The 20,722-nt window shown below is 38.9% G+C and overlaps 1 long non-coding RNA gene across 1 annotated transcript in view; it reads left to right on the top strand.

Annotated features, from left to right (window-relative positions):
- The window catches only part of LOC132653640 (uncharacterized), a 30,649-nt gene extending 16,467 nt beyond the window's left edge, over nucleotides 1-14,182 (top strand). Inside the window, exons 3-4 of the long non-coding RNA XR_009591401.1 lie at nucleotides 9,245-9,348; nucleotides 13,896-14,182. This is a non-coding gene — a long non-coding RNA (uncharacterized LOC132653640). The remainder of the gene's footprint in view (nucleotides 1-9,244; nucleotides 9,349-13,895) is intronic.
- The last annotated feature ends 6,540 nt before the right edge of the window (nucleotides 14,183-20,722 follow it).

Here is a 20,722-nt window from a genome sequence, read left to right as displayed (position 1 = left end):
ATCAAAATTACTTTGAGATTTTTGTTTTACACCTGCTAGAATGGCTAAGATCTATCAAACAAGTGACAGCTCATGCTGATGAGGATGTGGCATAGGGAAACTCATCCATTGCTGGTGAGAGTGCAAAGTTGTACAGCTACTATGGAAATCAATGTGGCAGTTTCTCAGGAAGATCAATCTTTTTCAAGACCCAGCTCTACCATTCTTGGGCATATACCCAAAGGTTGTTATGCTTCTTCTCACCACAGAGACATTTGCTGAACCATGTTTATTACTGCTGTATTCACAATAGCCAGAAACTGGAAAGAACCTTGCTGTCCTTCAACATATGAATAGATAAAGAAAATGTTGTACTTACATTCCTACTCCAGAACAAACAAATATGGTATGTAATTGCTTACATGTGGATATTAGCTGTGTAGTCAATGATAACTAAGCTTCAATCCGTAGAACAACAGAGGCTGGGTTGTGGAGTACAGTTTATTAGTTGTGGAGTAGAGAATGCTCATAGTGGAGTCTGATGTGTTCAGTGGGACCCACAGATCAGAAACCCTGCCAGAAAGAGGGAGACCTCATTAAAAAGTTCCAAGGGTCAAGAAAAACCAAGTATTAAAAAGACTTGGATTTTAGTTTCTTACCTCAGATTAGGTTGATGGGCTCATTGTAAAACCTGGGCAGTCTCTGAGCTGAATACAGGTTCCCTAAAGGACTTTTTGTTGTATTTGGGTCTGTAATCTTCAACAACTACCTACAAAACTAGGCTGCCTTGCTCCTCTTTTCATGTCACTACCTTGGCTAATTCTGTTTCATACATTTTGCTTTACAGACACTGGAGAATCCTTTATCTGGGGCTTGCAGTTGTGAGCCTGGGTGCCACTTGCCTGTCTCACCTTTATTCATCTGAATGAGACAGTAGTAGGAGGAAGAGTCACCAAAAAAGATGACAGTGCATCTGGATTTAGCCACACAAGGTGGACACATGATAATTCATGCAGGACCTTTGATTTGTTTGTTTGTTTGTTTTTTGTTGTTCATTTTCAGTTATCTGGGGTTAATCCCCTTTTCTAAATAGCAGTTTGCTGAATAATATGAGTGTTCCCATGTGTTGCCTGTAATTCAGTTTTGGGATTACTAAATTGATTTTCCTTTTTCAAGCAAAACATAAAGCCACATGAGAGTTAAACAGAGGTCAATCAATAGTTGAATGGTTTCACAAAATAGCAAATGTAGCAGCTGGCACCATTTCCAATCCGGGAAAGATGCTATCAAAACAGATGTTTCATGGTTTGTTTGCTGAATGGGAGAAAATTATTTTCACTGTGTTTTATTGAGATTTTCTGGTGATTGAATCAAAGTCCTTATAGGAAACATTGTATTTTCCTCTTGCATCTAAAAATCAAATATGTCAAGGTTATTCATACCTTATTCTAAGAATTAAATTATGATGCCCATCAGTAGATTAGTAGTGCAAGTATAACTGGGAAAATAATAACTGAATGACAGAGAGAAGAAAGATACTTGGGCCTAATTAAGCCTGAAGTTTCATTACCCCATACAATCTTGTGTCTGATGAAATCAGATGACAGCATTTCTACAGGGTTATTTTTTCTCCTGAAATTCTGTGATTAACTCACTTCTTGTACTTTTAAAATTCATTTGTTGCTATTTACCGTGTGTGCAGGCCTGATGTGAGTATGTGCATGCTTGTCATGTGCCCATGCCACAGATCTTGTGTGAAGGTCAGAAGAGTTCTCTCCTTCCCCCATGTGAGTTCCAAAGACCAGATCAGATCATCAGGCTTGACAGCACGCGCCTTCCCACTGAACCATTTCGCTAACCACTTCTCCATTCTCCTAAATCCTGGAGACTTCATACAAATGCAGTACCCTCCTACCAATAGCCATTTTCACCTTTTACCTGGGAAGGATCACATTAAGACATGGAGATTTCATAAATTTCATGCATGTTTCAACTATACAGTCAATTTCTTCATGAAGTGGTTGGCTTAAAAACATTTCTAAGAGTTGAGCTGGGCAGTTTCATTCCTACAATTCCAGTGACTCAAGAGGCTGAGGCAGAAGGATGATAAGTTCAAGGCTAGTCTCAGGTACATAGCAAGACCCTGCCAAAAACAAAACAATGTAAAGCAAACCACACAAAAATATTCGTTTTTTATTAAATTTTTATTTTTTAATATTAATTACAGTTTATTCATTTTGTATCCCAGCTGAAGCACCCTACTTCTTTCCCTCCTATTCTCACTTTCCCTCCCTCATTTCCTCCCACACCCTCCTCCAAGTCCACTGATAAGGGAGGTCCTCTTCTCCTTCCATCTGACCCTAGCTTATCAGGTCTCATCAGGACTGGCTGCATTGTCCTCCTCTGTGGCCTGGCAAGGCTGCTCCTCAATCAGAGGGAGGTGATAGGGAGCCAGCCACTGAGTGCATGTCAGAGATTGTCCCTGTTTCCCATTCAAGGGAAGCCACTTGATACTGAGCTGCCATCGGCTACATCCGAGCAGGGGCTCAAGATTATCTCCATGCATGGGCCTTGGTTGGAGTATCAGTCTCAGAAAAGACCGTTGTGCCCAGATATTTTCTCTCTGTTGTTCTCCTTGTGGAGCTCCTGTCTCTTCCAGGTCTTAATATCTCCCCCTTCTTGCATAAGATTCCCTGCACTCTGCCCAAAGTTTGGTTATGAGTCAAAGCATCTGTTTTGATACCCTGCTGTGAAGAGTCTTTCAGAGGTCCTCTGTGTTTTCCTGTTTTCCCCTTCTTCTAATGTCCATCTCATTTGTCTTTCTGAGTGAGGATTGATCATCTTAGCCAGGGTCCTCCTTCTTGCTTAGCTTCTTTAGCTGTACAGATTTTAGTATGTTTATCTCTTAATATATGTCTAATATCCACATATAAGTGAGCATATACTATGTGTGTCTTTCTGCTTCTGGGATACCTCACTCAGGATGATCTTTTCTAGTTCCCACCATTTGCTTGCAAGTGAATGGATATTGGATTTTGTCAAATGCTTTTCAGTTTCTAAAGAGATGATGATGTGTTTTTTTTTTTTCCTTCAGTTTGTTTATATGGTGGATTACAATGATGGATTTCCATATATTGAACCACCCCTGTATGCCTGGGATGAAGTCTACTTGGTTATGGTGGATGATATCTTTGAAGTGTTTTTGTATTTGGTTTGCAAGTATTTTATTGAGTATTTTGCATCAGTGTTCATAAGAGAGATGTGTCTGAAGGAAATAGAAGCAGTCATCAAAAGTCCCCCTTCCAAAAAAAGCCCAGGGCCAGATGGTTTCAGTGCAGAATTCTACCAGACCCTCAAAGAAGAGCTAACTCCAGTTCTCTTCAAACTATTCCACAAAATAGAAACAGAAGGAACACTACCAAACTCATTCTATGAAGCCATAGTCACCTTGGTATCTAAACCACACAAAGACCCAACAAAGAAAGAGAATTTCAGACCTGTCTTTCTTATGAACATTGATGCAAAAATACTCAATAAAGTACTTGCAAACCCAATACAAAATCACATAAAAGGTATCATCCACCATAACCAAGGAGGCTTCATCCCAGGCATACAGGGGTTGTTCAATATGTGGAAATCCATCAATGTAATCCACCATATAAACAAACTGAAGGAGAAAAATAACATCGTTATCTCCTTAGATGCTGAAAAGCATTTGACAAAATCCAACACCCATTCATGTTTAAAGTCTTGGAGAGTTCAGGGATGCAAGGCACATATTGAAATTTAGTAAAGACAATATACAGCAAGCATATAGTCAACATAAAACTAAATGGAGAGAAGCTTAAATCAATCTCATTGAAATCAGGGACAAGGCAAGGCTGCCCACTCTCTCTGTATCTCTTCACAATAGTACTTGAAGTCCTACCTAGAGCAATAAGACAACTAAAGGAGATCAAGGGGATACAAATCAGAAAAGAAGAAGTCAAAGTATCACTATTTGCAGATGATATGATAGTATAAATGAATGACCCAAAAATTTTACCAGAGAATCAGCTGACAAACACTTTCAGCAAAATGGTTGGATACAAATTAACAAACAAACAAAACCAGTAGGCCCCTGTATACCAGAGACAAAAGGGCCTAGAAAGAAATCAGGGAAACAACACCCTTCACAATAGCCACTAATAGCATAAAATACCTTGGTGTGACTCTAACCAAGCAAGTAAAAGACCTGTTTGAAAAACAAAACAAAACAAAACAAACAAACAAAAAAAAAAACTTCAAGTCTTTGAAGAAAGAAATTGAAGAAGATATCAGAAGATGGAAAGATCTCCCATGCTCATGGATGGTAGGATTAACATGGTGAAAATGGCCATCCTTCCAAAAGCAATATACAGATCCAATGCCATTCCCATCAAATTACCAACACAATCCTTTACAGACCTTGAAAGAAAGATTCTCAGGTTCATATGGAGAAACAAAAAACCCAGAATCTCCAAAACAATCCTATACAACAACAGATCATCTGAAGGTATCTCCATCCCTGACCTCAAGCTGTACTATAGAGCAATAGTAATAAAAACCACATGGTATTGGCATAGGAACAGAAAGGAAGGTCAATGGAATCAAATAGAAGACCCAGAAATAAACCTACACACCTATAAATACTTGATTTTTGACAAAGAAGCCAAAACCATTCAATGGAAAAAAGACAGCATCTTCAACAAATGGTGTTGGTCCAACTGGATGTCTACATGTAGAAAAATGCAAATAGATCCATACTTATCACCCTGCACAAATTAAAGTGGGTCAAAGTCCTCAACATAAAACCAGACACACTAATTTGGTTAGAAGGAAAAGTGGGGAAGAGCCTAGAACTCATTGGCACAGGAGACAACTTCCTGAACAGAACACCAACAGCATAGGCTCTAAGAGCAACAATCAATAAATGGGACCTCATGAAACTGAAAACTTCTGTAAAGCATAGGACACTGCCGTCAGAACAAAATGACAGCCTACAGACTGGGAAAGGATCTTCACCAACCCTGTATCTGACAGAGGGTTAATATCCAGAATATATAAAGAACTCAAGAAGTTAAACAGTAACAAATCAAACAATCCAATTAAAAAATGGGGTACATTACCAAACAGAGCTAAACAGAGAATTCTCTGTAGAGGAATATAGAATGGCAGAGAAACACCTAAAGAAATGCTCAGTGTCCTTAGTCATCAGGGAAATGCAAGTCAAAACGCCCCTCAGATTTCACCTTACACCCATCAGAATGGCTAAGATCAAAAATTCAAGTGACAACACATGCTGGAGAGGATGTAGAGAAAGGGGAACCTTCCTCCATTGCTGGTGGGAATGTAAAGTTGTACAACCTCTTTGGAAATCAATCTGTCGATTTCTCAGACAAATGAGATACAGTGCTACGTCAAGATCCAGCTATATCACTCCTAGGCCTATATCCAAAGTATGCTCAGGTACACAACAAGGACATATGCTCAATTATGTTCATAGCAGCTTTACTCATAATAGCCAGAATCTGTAAACATTGGAATACTATTTAGCAATTAAAAACAAGGAAATCATGAAATTTGCAAGCAAATGGTGGGAACTAGAAAAATCATCCTGAGGGAGGTATCCCAGAAGCAGGAAGACACATATGGTATATGCTCACTTGTATGTGGATATTAGACATATATATATTAAGAGATAAATATACTAAAATTTGTACAGCTAAAGAAGCTAAGCATGGAAGAGGACCCTTGGTAAGATGTTCAATCCTCATTCAGAAATCCAAACAGATGGACATCAGAAGAGTGAGAAAACAGGAAACAGGACAGGAGCCTAACACAGAAGACCCCTGAAAGACTCTTCCCAGCAGGGTATTAAAGCAGAGGCTGAGACTCACAGCCAAACTTTGGCAGAATGCACAGAATCTTATGAAAGGAGGGGGAGATAGAAAGACCTGGAGGGGACAGGAGCTCCACAAGGAGAACAACAGAACCAAAAAATCTGAGTCCCATGGTTCTGTTTTGAGACTAATACTCCAACCAAGGACCATGCATGGAGATAATCTAGAACCCCTGCACAGATGTAGCCCTTAGCAGCTCAGTGTCCAAGAGGGTTCCCTAGTAATGGGAACAGGGCCTGTCTCTGACATCAACTCAGTGGCCTGCTTTTTTTTCACCTCCCTCTGATTGGGGAGCAGCCTTACCAGGCCACAGAGGAAGACAGTGCAGCCAGTCCTGATGAGACCTGATAGGCTAGGGTCAGATGGAAGGGGAGGAGGTCTTCCCCTAAGAGTGGATTTGGGGAGAGTCATGGACAGAGAAGAGGGAGGAAGAGTGGAATTGGGAGGGGCTGGGGGGCTACAGCTGGGATAAAAATTTAATAAATTGTAATAATAAAATAAATAAAATTTTAAAAAAGAAAAATCCGAACCAAACAATCAAACAAATAAATAAATGCTGGGGCTGAAGAGATGGCTCAGTATCTAAGAGCACCAGCTGCTCTTCTAGAGGAGCAAGGTTCAATTCCCAGCATCCCTGTGGTGGTTTGTATCTATATGTATCTCTAACCCCCAGGATCAACCATTTGTAAGTCTAACCCCCAGCATCTGATCCCCTCTTCTGGCATTTGTGGGCACCAGGCACACATGTGGTGGTACATGGACATACATACAAGAAAAAAATAAAAACAAATAAACATCATCAATGTAAAGTAAAAATGTAAGCAAATTAATAAATAATACCAAACAAACAAACAAAATGCAGCATGGGGACCACAGCTCTGGTCCTAGAACCTCGGAGTCTGCCCAGTCATTCAATGATCTGTAGTTGTAAAATTTTCTTCCTAGTTTGCTGGGTTGTCACGCATGTATTCCTTAAGTGAACATAAAAAGAGTGTTGGTGTTCTGTGAGCTTTCTTGACGTGTGATTTCTGCCATTGCTTCACAAATGAACCATTGATCATAACACATCAACCATTTTGATCTGTCCCAGTCTCTCTTTTCCATGGCATTCAACCCAACAATATCCTTCCCAACTTTTGACACTGTCTCACCATAACTGTTTGTTTTTTATTCTCTTTGCTCATCCTGTAGAGAAGTGTTTATCAATTATCTGTAAGCTCATGGATCACATCTAGCCTACTGATAAGCCCAAACCAATGGAATTCTTTGTTGCTGTTAGTGTTTCTGATTGCTAGCTTGTCAGCGTAATTTGTTCTTACAGCTTTCATCTCCTATGGATATTACTTGCCAGTTACTGCTTATTGTCTACTGTTTTCAAATTACTCTTCTTACGATTTCAGCATCAGAGGCCTATCTAAATTATCTCTGATGCTTGTTTTGTCTCTTCTCACTGGTTTCCTCGCCTTTTGGTATGTGTTAAATCAGTTCTTGTTAAAAGCCAAACTTTATGTATTTATGTGAAATAGCATGTAAATGAATTTTTAGAAGGACTAGAAGTTTGGCTGTGCCTGAGGTCATCTGTAAACGCTAGAAGATCCATTTTCCTGGTCTCTGGTGTTTTCCTTTCCCTGTTTGTCTTGGGATTCCATTTAATTTGTGTTTACCCCTTGAGTTAATATAGGGGGGTTTTGTTGGCATTATGTAGGTATTAGAAAGAGCTACCTACCAATCATTTTATGAATAAATCACATCCTTTACTTATCACTGATGTGTTTTGAGGCTGGTTTTTTTTTTTTTTTTCTTTCCTACAGCTCCTTATGTAAGCTAGAGAAACTGGAAGGAAGGAAGTGAAATGTCCCCCCTCCCCAGCATAATGCTCTGCTAAAGTCATTTCTTCTATAAAGGAGGTCTTGTAATAGAGGACACACTGATCTTTTTCCCCACAATTGCTATACTCTTCTTCTGCCGAAGTCTCGTGATCTTTGTCAGCTTCATGCGCGGGACCACAATGTGGAAAGTACCTGAGGCATTATTGTTACAAATAGAGCTTCAATCCATCACCTCCCTCTGTGCTAAGGGTCCAGTTTCCTCTCTGATAGACCATTTTATTATGTCATGTTTCTTGTGCTCAGTTATGTCTCTCATTTTATGTTGGGGTGTGTGTGTGTGTGTGTGTGTGTGTGTGTGTGTATGCTACATGCACATGAGTGTGTGGGTACACACATGTATGTACATGTAGAAAGCACCGGTAGTTGTAGGGTGTCTTTCATTCCTTTTTACCTTATTCCCTTGAGGTAAGGTGTCTCCCCAAACCAGACCATACCCTTTCAAGTAGGCTGGCTGGTGAGCCCCTGAGATCTGCCTGTTCCCAGACCCTAGATCTAGAATTATAGTCATGCCCAGTTTTCTCTGTGGATCCTGGGCATTTGAACTCAGGTCCTCATGTCAAGTAGCAAGCACTTCTACCCACTGAGCTTTGCTTCCCACCCTTCTTTTCATATTTTCTATGTTTTATGTCTCCCACGCTTCTGTGTATGCTTTTATATCATCTATAGTACAATGTGCTTTTTTTTTTCAACTACGCTTAACCTGTTGTTAAAGCTATCCACTGAGTTCTTGAACTTGCAATATTTTTCAGTTTTGCAATATTTTTCAGTTTTGTTTCTTCTTTGGGGTTCACATTTCTGTCAAGACCCTTTAATGAATTGAATGTATTAGTGATAGTTATTTCTAAATTAATGCCTGATAACTATTATCTGGATCTCCTGATTAGTTTGTTCTTAATATAGTTAATTTTGTGTGTGTGTGTTTTGGCTTGGTTTGGTTTGGTTTTTCAAAACAGGGTTTTTCTGCATAGCCTTGGCTGTCCTGGACTTGCTCTGTCGACCAGGCGGGCCTCAAACTCACAGAGATCCACCTGCCTCTGCCTCCATAAAAGCTGAGATTACAGGCCTGTGCCACTGTACCTGGCTTGTTAAGTATTTTTTGTATAGGCCATATTTTTCTTAATTTCATAAATCATAGTCATATGATGTTTGATCTTACCAAATTGATGGGACTTGCCAAATTGATTGAGCTAGGTGGGTGTGTGTCTCTCTAAGTGTGCTTCCCAAAAAGTCTTGCTGAGGTGAGGAGAGCTAACCATGATTAGCACCTTCCTGTTTGGGGTCTGAGGCTGAATCAAAAGAGAACAATAGCACAATAGTAATTGTTCTTGTATTGGGATAGCAATACTGGTCTCTCTCTCTCTCTCTCTCTCTCTCTCTCTCTCTCTCTTTCTGCTTCCTGAATTCGGATTCCTCAATCTGTGAGACAAAAGAAGCCGTCCCTATATTGTTTTTCAGATATTTTGTATGAGAAAAGTGATCCAGAATCCTGAGTCATCTCATATCATAACAGAGAAGGTTCTAACTGAGGCCTCATTTCTGGTTTACTCATGGTTCCTAAGGTAAGACCCTCAGCATGTAACATACAATGTTTATTCCTCGAGACTTACACTGCAGCTTCTGTCATCATGTTGGATCTGGCAGATCTTGAGTTAAACCTCTCAGAACATTCTCTTTGGGATCTTAGTGTGACAAATCTGTCACTTGGCAGCTTTTCTTGTGGCTTCAAATAGATTTTATTTTTGCCTGGAACTTCTGGTTCTGAGTTGGGATTGGAGTTACTAAATGCTCCTCTCCCCCATTTTCCCCAATATGACCATAGGGAATAATAACATTTGTTTATTATTTGTGTTTTTGTATCTTAGTAATCAGGAGTTCTGGTCTCGGCAATTAGCATATCACTTAAGGTCTGGTCCAGAAATGTTATGCCTAATTTTAGCAGATTTTATGTAGTTTATTCTTTTAGACAGTGCCCACTCTGAGCCTGAATTTGGCATGGTGTTTGCTATTTAGTCCAGGATCATCTCCAACTCGTAACAGTCCTCCTGTCTCTACTTCCTAAGTACTGAGATTACAGGCAACACCTGCAATCAACAACTGGCTAAAGCACCACGAAGCTAAATCAGCCAGTTTTTATAGCATGTCTGTGATGGCTAATCTTGGTGTTCAACTTGACATACTTGGGAAGAAAGAGCCTTGATTGAGCGTAGCCTGCATCAGGCTAGCCTGTGACTGTGTCTGTGAGTGCCATGTAGGGCGGCACAGCACACTGTGGGCAGCACAGTCCTTTAGCTAGTAGGCCTGGGTGCATAGGAAAAGTCACTGAATGTGAGCTGGGAAGCAAGCCACCAAGCAGTGTTGTTCCATGGCCTCTGCTTTGGTTCCTGCTTCCAAGTTCCTGCCTCAGAAAAACCTGTCCTGGCTTCCCTCAATGACAGCCTGTAACTTGCAAGCTGAAATAAATCCTTTCTTCCACAAATTGCTTTTGGCCAGAATATTTTATAACACCCTCAGAAAATCAAACTATGCCAGTCATCTTTAAATTTTGCATTGAATATTTCTAGTTGTTATCACAAGCAAAGAGGTTTTTTTTTTTTTTTTTTTTTTTTTTTGTTAGTTTCCATGCAAATAGCAGTTCTGGCTGAGGTGGAGGCACATAGCAACTGTATAATAGTTTACGAAGTTAAACATGGCTCTCAGGGAATTCTGCAGTTAAGTAAGCCCTGTAGATGGCAGCTTACTATTTAAGAGTCTACAGTTGCTTTGCTCAGCATTTAACACACCCTGTTAGTAGCTTTAATGATTTTATAGTCCATTGAGGTCATCTCGGGATAACAACAACAACAACAACAACAACAAAATGGCTTTCTGAGTTGCCATATGTATCAGTCAGGCTTTTCTAGAGTAACAGAACTTATAGAATCATTCTTTCTATATACACAGAAAAGGGATTTATTAGAATGACTTACACACATCCATCCAGCTAATCCAACAGTGGTGGATTATGAATGGAAGGTCTAAGACTCCAGTAGTTGCTAGTCCATGAGGCTGATGTCTCAGTTGGTCCTAATTATGCCCTGGAATCCAGAAGAAGTAGGCCCTAATGCTAGTGAAGGAATGGACTTTCTAGCAAGGGTAAGCAAAAGTTTTCTTTTTTTCATGGCCTAATATAGGCTTACAGCAGAAGGTATGGCTCAGATTAAAGGTTCATTTTCCTACCTCAAGATTCAAAAATAAAAGCCTCTGTTTTTTTAATCTCAAAGATCCTGATTAGAAGCAGATTTTCCTACTTCAAATTAAGCAAAAATCCCTCTTATGCATGCCCTCCATTTTTGGATTTTAGTTAGTCCCAGATGTAGTCAAGTTAACAACCAGGAATAGCCATCACATCACAAAAAGGCTTTGAACTTCTAGAAAGGATGTCTCCTTGCCATTTATGCTGCCTGGACCATGGATATATTCAGTCTTTATTTAACATATACATAGGGAGTGAGCAGATGGAGACAAGGCATTCCCCATCCTTTCAACATAGTTCTGAAAATACAAAATCTCAAACTGAACCCAGTATTCTGTGTTCTTAATCTTCATCACCAGGGCAAGCAAATCATCTGTCATTTTGAGAGACTTTCAACTAGACAGAGAAAAATATTTAAAAGGACAAAATGCATGTAACACAATTACTGCAGTTAGTGAAGAACTAACAGTTGTTTGTGTTCAGGGCTTAAAATACTGTACAAAGATGTATACACATCTGTAACAAATTAGGTTTACAGTTTGCACAATGATTTGTTTTCCTCTAGATTGAGCTGTTACTCATGTTGTTATATTATGGCTGTGGGCAAATGAAAGATGTTCTAATATTTCAGACTGGCTTGATGAAAACAGAAATTTGCTAAGTATCTCATTGCTTCCAGATGTACCTTTGTTCAGCATGGCAAAGGCACCTGTTAGTCATAATGGTATGATTTCCTACACCAATATTTTCATTTAGCGTATTCTATCTCCTTTCTAAAACTTCTTAAGCATGACAAAAATAATGACCAATTAGAAAGAACAGATTCTTTGACATGTTGTATTTAGAATAGTTAGTTGATTGATGTCTTTACATTTAATGATCTTTATTTTAAAGCAATTTTGCTTTTAAATATTCTACTCAGTAAAAAAATCTTTGAACTTTCCAATTAGCTTAAGTATACAGACAGTATAATAAATTCCTCTGCTTTTTATAATAAAAACCATTTATTGTTCACAAAGTAGCCACTTGTGGTTCTTTTATAGAGCTGTGACTCTTTCTACATGGTGATGCAGAAAAGCAGCCCTCTTCTTCTGTGGTGACAATGTCTGTGTAGCCTTGAAGTATCTGGATTGTGAATTCTTGTGTATCTAGCTTGAGGAACAAGAGGTTAGAGGTTGAATCCTTCTTGGTAACTTCAGCCTTAACCAACACTTTTTCTGCTCTCATTCACTTGAGAAGACCTTGGTCATGATGATCCATAGATGCAGGAATAGGAGAGACTGAGAAGTGTAGTTCCAGATAAGACACCTTCTTAGGTGGCAAATGTAGCTCTAAACTACATGAGGGTTGTATGCAGGTCCATTTAGCTCACAGTATTAGAGGCTGAAAATCCAAATACCATAGAGTTAAATCCGCAAGTGGTCGTCTAGATGCCTCACACCATGGCAGGTGTAGTTATAACAGAGAGAGGAGTTGTGTGTGTGAGCAAGTGATCACATGGTGAGAGAGGATGCTGTTGGGGGTTGGTCTGGTGCTATGTTTAATTGTTAATTACTGACCCCCAAGATCTGGTTACACCCCAGATGAGCACATTCTCATGTGTACCAAATATCCTTGATTGACTAATAAAGTTGCTGAGAGCCTGGGATGGAAGAGAGGAAGGTGGGGTTTAGATTTCCAGGTTTGGGGTCTGACAGAGACCACAAGGCAGGAGAAAGGGTGGGGAAAGAGAAAGTTTAGCAGGAGGACAGGAAGCCAGAGAGAAGGAAGTTGCCATGGGGAGAATGGACCATGGGCACATGACCATGAGGACAGAGTGATGGAGCTGATCCAGCCCAGACAGGCCTACTTATTGGCAAGTAACTTGGGCTGTATAGCTAGGAGACAGCAAAATTCCTTAGAGGGTGATATCTGCCCAATGTATGCTTTAAGCTTATAAAATAAATTATGATCTCTCTGTCCCAATTATTTGGGAACTAGCCAGGATAGAGAATTCTTCTAGAGTCTAATATTCTCCATTTATAAACAGGATGTTATAGTGAGAGCCTCAATCTGACCCTTCTTTTGAGAAGGATGTTAAATCCCTTTAAAGACTTGTCACTTGAATTGCTCTTTTTATACAACAAGGATTTTCTATTTACAAAAGGAAATTCTCTAATTGCATACTCTATGGATATATAGCATTCAATATTTATACTTGCATGACATCATCAAAATGTTTGTTATTGGTAGGGTAGGAACTATTTTGGTGTCTCCTCAACAAGTTTTATTTGTAGGATTTTCCAGTGCTGTATGAGATGTAAGTCATCTTTGGTCTCTGTCTTCCTTCAGATCCCTTACTCCCCTTCCTTCAGTCTTGGGAATGGGCTGCAGGCTAGTGCCCTCTGCTTTCCTAAACTGGGTCATTTTGCCTAAGGGGACCAGATCTCTTCTGTCAAGGCACTTAAGAAAACAAATCTAAGCCAGTTCAGTGGAGCCAAAACCCAGTGCCCTCCACACTCTCCCAAACTGCATACTCCCCTGAGGAGGCCAATGACAGCAGTCCTTTAGAGGTAGACCTTGCTTAAGGGTGAGAAAAAGCCTGAGTAAGGGCAGCCACCAAAGCTTAGTGGTTTTGTCTACCTTACATCGTAGGTTCACTCTCCAATAAAACAAACAAACAAATTTTATAAATTAAACAGAACACTTCAAAAATTCACCTTGTGTGTAATCAATTATTAAACTTATAGTTTTAAAATCTTGGAAATTTTCAAGCATGTAAGTTTGCCCATGATTTTATTATATAGTTATGGGAATATATATATGTATATATACATATAATGTCCTATTTTTAACTTGAGTGCTGTGTGTGTGTTTGTGTGTGTGTAAGTACAGGTGCCCATGGAGACCAGACATGTCATATCCCCTTGGATCCAGGGACATGTGAGCTACCTGACTTTGTTACTGGGATACATCCACCGCAAAACCAGCACATGCTCTCAACCGCCGAATCATCTCTCCAGCTCAAGACACTTACTTCTAATAGCTACTTTTAAGAAAATGCTGGATAATATTTGGAACTGTCTGAACAGTTATACACTTCCAACACTTAAAACTGAATTTACCTTTAACATACTTGATTTCTTTTTTTAATTGGTTCAGTTGTCTTTAGACAGCTCCAATTTAACTACTTAAGTAATTAATTAGTCTAATTATTAAACTTGGTGTGCCTCTGGTTCTCTTAGCTATCATAACACTATACATAAGCTTAGTAATACTTTGACTCAGAAACAACTTGTCTAAATTTTTGACTCAGAAACAACTTGTCTAAATTAACTGATTTTTTTTTTCCAAATAAAACTGAAATACCAAGGACTTCCGTCCAAACAAACCAAATTTCCATTAAAATTTCCAGGTGATAAAGCCTTAATGTATATTTTCTTTTTAAATGAAAAAAAATATTAATTCAAATCTTTAAAATATTCATCGTCTTACTCTTTGTTCTTTTTAGGAAAATAAGACTTATCGCCTCCCTCATTCATTCGCCCAACAAGCGTTTTCTGCACAGTTGCTGCGCTATTGTAGGCATTGTGTAGTTGTAATGAGCAAAGCAGCAGAAGAGCCAGCTCTTGTGGGGTTTCACTTCAAAAGGAAGAGGACAAGTCATAAGACAGATAAGCACAGCACCTCACACACTGAAGGATAGTACATGGCGGGGAGTCAAGCTTGGAGAGGGGAATGAAGTGATATGAATATGGTCTGCAGAGACTCACAAATGCAATCACTTAAAACTGCACATGTGAGTGGAGAAGGGAGCTGCCTCTGCATGTGCTCAGAAACTCTGGACTCAGTGTCAGCTGACACTTAGCTTCCCTGTTGGTCATTACATCATAAACTACTCATTCATGTAAGGCTCGGTCTCAAGCCTCACTTTGCCTAAGGTTTCTTTCACTTACTTTTGATGATTTTTTGCTTATCTTCAGGTTTTAAAAAGGTGTATAAACATTACTTCTTATAGAACTAAAGAATTCTTTCCAGATTTCTAGGGCCTATGGTTACAGTTATGAAATTATTCTACCTTTAGAGACATAAGCAGATAAAATTTTAAAAAATATTACATAAGCATATAAAATTAAAAAATATTACTTAAGTTTGTATTAATAGATTTTTTTCCTGAGAAAATTTTATTTATTGCCTTTAGAAAATGACACTTGAAATATATTTAGAATGCTAATAGTTCCCTGGAGTCATTATGTTACATTCAAATAAACAAAAGATGAAGGAATTCTGCTAATTTGTTTCTAGAAATTACATGAACAGATTTTTAATTTGATGTGGCCACTTTCATTGAACTCAGTAATATCTGCTTCCACCAATGACTTTTAGTAAGAGAAATAGCATAATGTGCTAATTTAGCAAATGGAAATTACCAGTATTTCTGGGTCTGTTTTTAAAATTTGAAGTTTAATTTGTTTTAAGAAATACTCTAAACATCCCTGATTAAGATTTTCTGATTACATTTATAAATGTATGATATGATACAGAAACTAAATTAAAAATCTATAGTTTGCATTAAGTTATATTTCTCATGCGCACACAAATGATGCCATAAACTGATTTAAGCTTATTCAATTTGAAGTTTTTCATGGAGATATAATCATGTAGCATACAGAATATTAATTCCCTACAGTAGGCTCACTGTTATGCCTCATGATAATCACTTTGGAGGAAAATTGTTTCCAGTGGCTAGAAGGAGGAAGCTGCTAAAACTAGAAAAGAAGAACATATGTTTTTTGTGTAGCTGGAGTGACAAGGTGAAAGGACATGAGAGGGCACGCTTTGTGATATACTCAAAAAGGCTTGACTCGGACACAGGGTAGAGACAACCTATTTTTATACTTTTCTCCATAACCAAGGCAACTTAGATAAGAGAGCATTTCCCCAGTGGCAGTTCAAGGGCAAAGCAGCAGGGTCCACTGAGAGTTCACATGGAAGAAGAGCACGCAGGAGGCAGTGAGCACTCTGGACATGGCATGTCTTTTGAAATATCAAAGTCCACTCCACCCCACAGTAACTCACACCTTCTCATCCTTCCCAACAAGTTCCTTCAATGGTGGATGAAACATTCAAACCTATGAACCTATGGGGACATTCTTATTCAAACCACATACTTGTGTGTATCATCATAATCAGGAACTAGCCGGGCTTCCTGTCAGCATCCTTATCATAGAAGAGCTCAACTGCTAGGCTGTTTTATTCAAAAGGAGACACCAGGTACCACTCTGACCAACTAAATGACGGGAGAACTGCCACCTGAAGTTCAGCTTATATTTCAGATTGCTTTATTATTCATTATTTGAGGACTTCGTACGTGTACACAATACATTTTGAGCATATACATTCCTCCACTCCTTATCCAATTTCTCTTCCCTAAATGTACATTTTAAAAATCTGAAAAATGGTTTCATTCTGAACAACTTTTATATTGGATACATTTGTCACAGTAACAAATTAACACATAAACACATTTTAAATTCTCTTCAGTTTCCTGGTATCCTTATCTGCTCCCACTGCCTACACTTGCTCTTCCCATTACTATGTAGGAACTCTCAGTTCCCATATATAGGATATCTATCTATCTATCCATCCATCTACATATATATATATATAAATATTTATATATATTATAGTACATAAGGCCCTACCTACAATTTGCAAGAAAAGAAGTGATGAAAAAAGGAAAAGAAGAGGGAAGCGGTACAACTTACAAACAAAAAAGTGGTGATGAAACCCTGGGTTTGGTCTCTAGCGCTTCAAGTAAGTAAGTAGTGAGTGATAATAATATGGTAAAATAAGGGAAGTTAACTATCTTCTGGGACAATATATATCCATTCACATCTAGAATAGAAAAAGACTGTAAGTTAAAAAGATGAAGAAGATTAACTCACCTTTCAAAATTATTCCAATAATTAGTCTCATAGGGGAAGATATACCAGAAGTCAGTTTCCAGGAAAGATGTGACAGCTGAAGGAATGTTAAGTTCTTGAGATCACATAGTCAGATTATGATATTCAGCAAATAATAATAAATTAAATTTCTGGTGTCCACACATTCTTCTAATTTGGGGACAGATACATCCAAAGGGAAGCAATGAGACTCTATCCTTTCTGTTGCTTGCATGGCAAGCAAATCTTTAGTCACAGCAGAATTCACTTCCATACTCACATGTCCTGTTTTAACCAGCAGAGCGCCATATTCTATTGTCTTTATAGCTGTAATGGCTGCAGATCTGGTTCCTATATGATTGTTCTAATCAAGAAAATGCTCTTAGCCTGACTTATGGATTAGATTCTAAGGATGAACAAAAATCAGAGTAAAACACAATTGAGACAAGATTTTTTTCTCAAGGAAATGTAAATGTATGTGTGTATACGAGTGTGTGTGTGTGTGTGTGTGTGTGTGTGTGTGTGTGTGTGTGTTTAAAGTTCTTCGGTGTATCTTTGGGTAACTCTAACTAAGCAAGTGAAAGACTTGTATGACAAAGCTTCAAATCTCTGAAAAAAGAAATTGAAGAAAATATCAGAAGATAGAGAGACCTTCCAAGTTTGTGGACCATTAGCATCAGCATAGCAAAAATGGACATCCTGCCCAAAGCAATCTACACATTCAAAGCAACCCCCATAAACATTCCAATCCAGTTCTTTACAGACATTGAAAGCAATCTCCATAAAAATTCCAATCCAATTCTTTATATACATTGAAAGTATAGTTCTCAACTTCACTTGGAAAAGTAAAAATAACCCAAGGTAACTAAAACAATCCTGAACAATAAAAAACTGCTGGAGTTATGAACAGTCTGGACTTCAAGTTGCACTATGTAGCAATAATAACAAAAATAATGTATGGTATTAACACAAAACAAATACATTTATCAATTGAATCAAGTTGAAGGCACAGATATAAATCCACATACCTTTGGACACCTGCTTTTTGATAAAGAATTCAGAAGCACACCATGGAAAAAAAAGATAAATCAGCAAAAAAATGGTGCAGGTCAAAATCCATGTCTGCATGTAGAAAAATGCAAATAGATTCATATTTATTACCTTGTACAAAATCAAAATCCAAGTGGGTCAAAGACCTCAACATAAAAGCAGATACAGTGAACCTGAAAGAAGTGAAAGTGGGGAATAGCCATGAACTCATTGGCACAGAAGACTTTCTGAACAGAACACTGTTAGCCTAGGCCCTACGATTAACAATAAATGGACCTCATGAAACCGAGAGGCTTATGCATGGCAAACGAAATCATCTTTTGGGCAAAGTGGCAGCCTACAGAATGGGAAAATATTTTTTCCAACTATATATCCTATAGAGGACTACATCCAAAACATATAAAGGATTCAAGAAACTAGGTACCAACCCCCCCAAAAAAATGGAGTACAGAGAACAGAGAATTCTAATTCTAATGGCTAAGAAACACTTAAAGAAATAAATGTTCAATATCCTTAGCCATCAGGGAAGTACAAATGAAAGTTTATGATTCTATCTTACATCTGTCAGTATGATAAGATCAATAACACAAGTGATAGCTCATGCTGATGATGATATGGAGGAAAGAGAACATGCCTTCCATTGCTTGTGGGAGTACAAACTTGTACAGCCACTATGGAAATCAATATGGCACTTCCTCAAACAATTGAGAATTAATGTACCTCAACACCCAGTTATACCACTGTTGGGCACAAAGGACACTCCATCCTATCACAAGGACAAATGCTCACTTATGTCCATGATGACTTTATCCATAATAGCCAGAAAATGGAAACAACCTAGATGCCCCTCAGTTGTATATTTACACAATGAAGTATTACTTAGCTGTTAAAAGCAATCACATCATGAAATTTTCAGGCAAATGAATGGAACTAGAAAAAAAATCATAGTGAGATAACTCAGACCCAGAAAAACAAATATGGTGTGTATTCATTTATAAATGGATATTAACTATTAAGTAAATGATAATCAAGCTACAATCTGTAGACCCAGAGACGTCTACAGAGGTTAGATAAAATGGAGAGCTGTAGTCGGGGGAGGCAGGGCATGGATTTCCCTGGGAAAGGGAAATAGAATGGATTTTGCAGGTGGACTGAGGGTGGGTGGGGATGGGAGCATGAGGATCAAGTTGGGGACATGAGGTGACATGGAGAAAGAGAGTATTGGGAGAGATGGCTGGAACTGGGGGCCATTTGGGGAGGGAGATGGAAACCTAGTTCAGTGGAGACTTCCTGGAATCTATAAAGGGGATCCTAGTGAGGACTCCAGTAGTGGGGGACACAGTGTCTGAACTGGCCTTCTCTTTTAGGTAGACAAGGATTCCAGTGGGTGGGACCAGGTTGCAGTCTGTTGAGTTGTTATCCTAGGGCTCCATTGCTGAAGAGTGTTGAGAGTTTGAGCTGGTGCCTGCATGGAGCTTTCACCCCATGTTCTACTCTCTTTGGTGCGGGAAGGTACTCTGTAGGCCTTTGAAAGAGAAACGTTGACACCAATCAAACTACAAAACCTTAGATTACAATCTGTCCTGCCTGTAAGATGTATTGGGGCAATGGTGGTGCAGAATGGAAGAAAGGAAGGAAGGAAGGAAGGAAGGAAGGAAGGAAGGAAGGAAGGAAGGAAGGAAGGAAGGAAGGAAGGAATCAGAGGAGGGGAGGGGAGGTGAAGGGAAGAGAGAGGAGAGGAGAAAAAAAGATTAAAAAAATCAATATTATTCTAATGGTAGTCTGCTATACTCATAGATTGGTGCCTTGTTCAGCTGTCATCAGAAGCACTTCCTCAGGAAGCATATGGGGGTAGATACAGACACCCATAAAGAAAGAGAGAGAGTCTAAATTAGAGCTCTCCATCCGGTCACTCTTTTTGGAGCTCCAGGAACCCAGCTGAAGAAGGAGAGCAAAGATTGTAGAGTCAGAGAGGATGAAGGACACTAAGAGAACATGTCCGCTGAATAAACTAAGCAGGGCTGATATGACTCAGAGAGACTGAAGTTGCAATCACGGGGTGTGCATGGGGATGTACCAGGTGCTCTGTGTATGTTATGGCTTTTAGCTTGGTGTGTTTGTGGGACCCCTAACTGTGGGAGCAGGTGTGGCTTTGCCTCATTTGCCTGCTCTTGGGACTTTTTTCCTCCTGTTGGGTTGCCTAGTCCAGCCTTGGTGTGAGGGCTTTTTCTTCATCTTATTGTATTTTATTTTGTCATGTTTGGTTGTTGTCTCTTGGAGTCCTGTTCTTTTATGAAGGGAAATGGAGGGGGGAGTTGATCTTGGGGAAAAGGAACTAGGGGGAGAGGAAGGAGCTGAAACTGGTCAGAATGTGTTGTATGAGAGAAGATCTATTTCCGTTTTTAAAAGTTGTTTGATAATTGCTAGCAAAGAGATTTTAAATTTTACTCAAGTGGTAATTTCAAGATACAACTTCTGAAAAAAAAAAAGATATAACTTCTGTTTTGGATTTTTGAGACAGATTGTCATGCAGCCTAAGATGACCTCAAACTGTATATAAGATAAAGTGGCCTTGAGCTGTGCATCCTCCTGCCTCAGCTTTCCAAATGCTAAGATTACAAGGACGAGCTACCACATCTAGCAGAACGAACTTTAAAGTCAAAACTTTTCTTGGTTTATGTTTGATCTTGTTATTTCTATGGAGAACAGTAACACTTGCAAAATTGA

The sequence above is a fragment of the Meriones unguiculatus genome, chromosome 4, assembly GCF_030254825.1.
Source record: "Meriones unguiculatus strain TT.TT164.6M chromosome 4, Bangor_MerUng_6.1, whole genome shotgun sequence".
Taxonomy (NCBI): domain Eukaryota; kingdom Metazoa; phylum Chordata; class Mammalia; order Rodentia; family Muridae; genus Meriones; species Meriones unguiculatus.
This window is presented reverse-complemented; position numbering and strand designations above follow the sequence as displayed.